Raw genomic sequence first — 6,000 nt, 5'->3', positions numbered from 1 at the left:
AGGATAGGAAGGGAGAAGGGGTTATGCTGTTAGTTAAGAAACACATAAAATCTAAGGAAGTGCATCCAGTTGATGTAGATGGTCAGTGCAATGTTGAGTCAGTTTGGAGTGACATAAGCACTGGGAAATCAAAAACGACAGTAGATGTTTATTACAGGCATAATAATACTCTGATGAGTACCAATGAACAACTGTACAGAAAAATACAGTGAGCCAGTATATCAGATAGTCTAATAATGGGGGATTTTAATGTCCCAGATATGGTAAAATCATCAGTTGGTCCCACTTGCTCACTAGGAAGATTTTTGTGGATTTATTGGATGATTGTTTTCTGCAGCCACACGTTAGAGAGGCAACCAGAGAGAGTAATACTCTTGATCTGGTTATCAGCCGTGATTATTCGTGCATTAAAAATTTGCAGATAAAGGAATCACTAGGAGGCAGTGATCACAGTGTACTAATGTGGGATTTAATCAAGATGTAATTACCATCAGGGGTAAAGGGAAGGGTTTTTGCTTTCATAAAGGTGAGTACAGTGGTCTCAGACAGTTTTTAAATTGTATAGAGTGGGACCAACTGATGTTACCAGCAGCAAATTCTAAATGGAAAGCATTCAAAGAAGTAATCGTGGAAGCTACTAGGCTTTTCACACCACGTAAGAAATATTGTTCAAGGTTTAGGCTTAAATGGATGTCAGATGAAAAAATGAGACTCATGGCAGAGAAGAAAAGTGCATGGGATGCATATAAATTATCAGGTGACAGAGAATGATAGATATCTATCACTGCTTTTATTGGAATGAATAGCAGCCTGGAAAACAAGATGCAGGAGATTTCAGGGACTGCTGGGAGTCATTGCAGTAAAAGTAAACACGTGGGCTGTGTTAGGGTAGCTAAAAATAGGAACAAGTGCATGTATACTTCCGTGTACACCAATGCTAGGAGTTTGGTAAATAAATTTGATGAATTTGAGGTGTTGGTCAAAACATCAAAGGCAGATATTGGGATATCAGAGATGTGGTGTCACACAGATATAAGGAATACAGAAATGGAATTTGAGGAGTACGATATGTACAGGAAGGATAGATAGAATAGGAAAGGAGGAGGAGTTACGTTATTAGTTAAGAAACACATAAAATCCAAGGAAGTACAGCTAGTCAACATGGCTGGACAGTGCAGTGCAGTGTCGAGTCGGTTTGGAATTTGGGGAGCACAATGTGTACAAAAGGATAGACAGGATAGGAAGGGAGAAGGGGTTATGCTGTTAGTTAAGAAACACATAAAATCTAAGGAAGTGCATCCAGTTGATGTAGATGGTCAGTGCAATGTTGAGTCAGTTTGGAGTGACATAAGCACTGGGAAATCAAAAACGACAGTAGGAGGTGTCTTCCTCCTTCCTCAGTAACAGTGAGACTTAAACGACACATCCTTAAATACCAGGTTCACGGCACACGTGGATGACCAGGTGCATACTCAGCATTCCTTTCACTTGTACCAGAACCAGAAGTGGTCTGGACACGTGGAAAATTAAAACGTTTATCTCTTGTCAAAACCACCGCCTCAAAAAGGGGGTGAAGCCTAACTCCCCTGTCTCTGTTTATACTATTGTTACCAGAGGATCCAATCCACAGACTTTCCAGCCACTTGCGGTCCCAGAATTTAATTCATTATTCAATCAGTCATAAACGGTTGGTGTGTGTGTTTAAAATTGGTGAATATTTTGCATCGACATTCACACATGAGGAGTTATTTAGTGAGGGGAAAGACAGAGGTGTATTCAAGAGAGTAAAGTGGAGGAGAAACTGTTGAAGATAAACACAAGAAAGGCACCCGGGGTGGATGGGATCTATCCAGTTATATTAAAGGAGGCAGCAGAGGAAGTAAGCAAACCCTTAGCCATAATTATGAGAGCTTCCTTGGACTCAGGGGAGGTACCCGCAGACTGGAGATGTGCAAATGTGACCCCAATTCACAAAGGAGGATCAAAGGCTGACACAAGCAATTATAGACCTGTGAGTTTAACTTCTGTTCCAGGAAAATTAATGGAGGCACTAGTTAAAGAAGCACTGGAGGATCATTTAGACAAGACTTCAGTTATAGCTCGGACACAGCATGGTTTTGTTAAGGGGAAGTCTTGCCTGACCAATTTGATTGGATACTATGATGCAGTCACAAAGGAACTGGATGCAGGGAATAACTTTGATATTATATACTTGGATCTTAGAAAGGCTTTTGATACTGTTGCACATGGAAGACTGCTGCACAAATTGGAGCAGTGTGACATTGGAGGCACATTGCTGCTGTGGATAAAGGGGTGGCTGAGGGGGAGAAGACAGAGAGTGGTAATCAATGGTCACTGCTCATCGTGGACTAATGTTATTAGTGGAGTCCCTCAGGGCTCAGGGTTGGGTCCATTATTGTTTTCTGTATTCATAAATGATATTGATGATGGTATATCAAGCTTAATGTCGAAGTTTGCAGACGATACAAAGGTAGGCAGGGTTGTCAAGGTTGTTGCAGCAGCATAGTGTCACTACTGACACTATGCTGCTGCAACAGGATCTGGAAAGGTTGAGCAGATGGGCTGAGAGGTGGCAAATGAAGTTTAACATTGACAAATGTAAAGTACTACACATGGGAAACAGCAACCCCAGAGCAACGTATCAATTCTGTGGTACTACACTGACAGTGGTAGAGAATGAAAGGGACCTGGGGGTGGTTGTGCAGGCAGATATGAAGTTCTCTGAGTAGTGCAGACGGGCTGCAAGAGTAGCTCATGGTGTATTGTCAATGATATATAGGAATTTTTCTAGCAGGGATAAGGAGGTGATTATTCCCTTGTATAAGGCAGCGGTCAGGCCACACCTAGAGTACTGTATACAGGCCTGGAGGCCCCATTTCAAGAAGGATGTAGAGCTGCTGGAACGAGTACAGAGAAGGGCAACAAGATTAGTGAATGGAACAAAGGGGTGCTCTTACGAAGAAAGGCTTAAGTTTTGCAAATTACAGTGTCTGAGACTAGGCACCAGCGAGGTGATCTGATAGAGGTGTAGAAAGCATTGAATGGTTTGAGCATGCTAAATGCTGATGGGATTCTTCCTCTCGCTCAGAATAATCACCTGAGAGGGCATAAATTCAAATTGAGGAAAGACAGATGTAGGATAGACGTGTGGAAATTTGCCTTTAGCCAGCGGGTGGTTGGTTGGTGGAACAGACTTCCATCCCTTGTGGTGGAAGTTGATAGCCTAAATAAGTTTAAGGCTCAGCTGGAGAGGTATTTTGAACGAACAGAGGGGTGAAGTGGAAGTGCTTTTTTTTTTTTGGCTGATGCTGCATAAGCTTGCTTTCTTGCATCAAATGCCTCTACTAATGCTAAAATGCTAATTTCACAAGCACATTTTTTGAGGCTGTGATGCATTGGAGAACTGCCCACCCTCAGTTCTCCCCAGAGCCACATCACTCCTACTACTTTGTGCTTGTTGCTTTGCTGCTCTAGTCTGGGGTATGATATGTGTTTGAATACAATGAAAATTAATAAGATTAATCAATTATCAATACAACACTATCTAACAGATTTCTAAATGCAGTGATACATACTACCCTATCTAGTATGTATCACTGCATACCACAATTAAAAATTTGAATTCCTGACCATTCCACTCTATGCTATAACAATGTTGGCAAGATTCGAATAAAACGATGGTTTTATGTATATTAAAAAATTATTAAATAATTATTAAAAGCAACATACAAATACATAATAAATTAAAAATAAAAAGTGTAACTAGGTCTATAAAGCTATTATAAAGTACAATATAATATGACAATCAAGTAAATAAAATCACAAAAAAAACTTTCTTGAATCTCAAATTTTACTACATCCACTTGTAAATTATATCAGCACCCTCTCCCCCTATTAGAAGATGACTTAGAAGACAGTCCTACTGCTGCTTCTAGAAGTAAAGCTCCTGAGACTTTCATTCAAACGAGACACAATACTAGGATCAAACATGAAGAAGAAAAGCTTATTGGACAGACCAATAGGCTTCTAGGGGATGACGAGGAAAAGGATGTTCTTGAAATGACCAAGGTTAAAAGGAATACTAAAAAGAATTTGATGATCAAGCAAACAGGCAATTCTCTATTGAAGTTATTCAGATGATGATCTTCCTTTTATACTTGAAACCTCTTCATCTCTGCAAATGGCTGTTACACTGGATAGAAAAAGAAAGCAACCACTCGGCAAGATACAAGGTCAGGCAACCTCCTGTCACTCTTTACCAAAAGACTGCAATAGTTTAAATGGGGAAGATCTCTGCAGAGAATCTCTCCATCACATGGAATCTTCTACAGGGAAGATCCCTGCAAAAAAGTTTTCAGATTTTTTTTTTTTATATACAACACTGTCTCTCATTAGGAACAAGAATTAATCACGTATCTCATGGAGGATTCCAACAAGATAACGAAGGCTGTAATGAGTTTTGTGCCAGAGAAGTGGTCTGAGATGGAAACAATCACTATGGCTGTTCTCTTTGAAAATAAGATGCTTATGGTTAGACCAGATGAGCTACACAACAGAATCGAGGATTCTGATCATTACGTTAATATTCTTTCGGATCACATCTTCAAATGTGTGAGGCCTTCTTATGTGCATGCTATTAGGGATAACCAAATCCAGAAATCGTTCATGCCTCTGTTAGAGGATCCGTGCATCCTGAGATAACTACTGGTAGTTTTGAAAGTTCGAGGTAAGTTTTTGAGAAAAATACCAATCCACCACCTATTCTTAGTCAACACATCCTTATTTTAAGAGCAGCTACTGATAGTACAATGGAAACAAGTACTGCAGTTAAAAAGGCTGTTGCACAAACCTTGAAAGAGGACTTTAAGTCTGTCAAAGTCAAATCACTATGTATGATCAGAAACAAGGGTGTTGTGGTGGAAAACCAATATTTGGTTTTTTTAGGAGCATTCGCAACTAAGGCCATATTGCTCCGGGGATATGCGGTGGTCATTCCCTGACCTTTCCGCATCCTCCGTATTTGGTGGTCACGGGCTCGAACCCTGGTCTAATCAAGAAGCGTGTGCCATGCACTGCTGCTCCTGCCCCCACCATTGTGGTGGAAACAACTTCTAAAAAAAGACTGATAAGTTGCCTTTCTCTGATGTATTAACTAAACAGGGTATTTCAGTAGAACAACGAAGGATGAATAATTCAACAATACTAATATATGATGTCCCTAAAGAACTCACTAAAGATGATATTGTTGACGATCTATTCTACAAGAATTTCAAAGACTATGGGTATATGCTTGATGAGGTCAAGAATGCTACCAACTTTCAGTTTAGCAACAATACTAAAAGTCATTGGGTTCCCGGTTAAGATGATGAAAAACTTATTTTACTGTGTAGAATTTATTTAGGATATTCTTCACATAGTTTTTTGAAAGTTCACAACTGTAAATAAGTGCTTTCGTTGCTCAGGGTATGGGCACTCGTCATGGTACCATTCTTACAAAACAGTATCTTGAGGCCATTGTGCCCTTGGTGGTCACATATTTATTGAATGTCTGAGTAAAAGCACTGCTCTGCAATGTATCAACTGCAAAAGAAGGAATAAAGATTCAAACCACTCTGTACTGGACGTCTCCTGTCCCGGGTACCAAAGAGCTGTAGACATAGCAAGATTAATGATGCCTGATGGGTAGTCCTTCTGACTACATAAGGATAGCTGTTTCTGGTGATGCAATTTCATATAGTGATATCTCAATTCTACAACTGAATGCTCAAAAATCTCGATCAATAGTGGATAAGATAAGATTAGTTGTTTCTGAAAGTTCTTATATGTTATCGTTCAGGAGTACAAGTTGAATCCCATGGGAGATTGAAATAATCCCGTGTGTTTACAGGAACCTTATTTTGTATGGCATCATGAGTGGCAGTGTTCCAAAATTATGGGTTTTCCTATGATGTTAAGGTAATCTTTCTGTGGTGGACTCTC

The sequence above is a fragment of the Mastigoproctus giganteus genome, chromosome 7 (genome assembly GCF_048544385.1).
Source record: "Mastigoproctus giganteus isolate SK-2022 chromosome 7, ASM4854438v1, whole genome shotgun sequence".
In the NCBI taxonomy this organism is placed as follows: domain Eukaryota; kingdom Metazoa; phylum Arthropoda; class Arachnida; order Uropygi; family Thelyphonidae; genus Mastigoproctus; species Mastigoproctus giganteus.
This window is presented reverse-complemented; position numbering follows the sequence as displayed.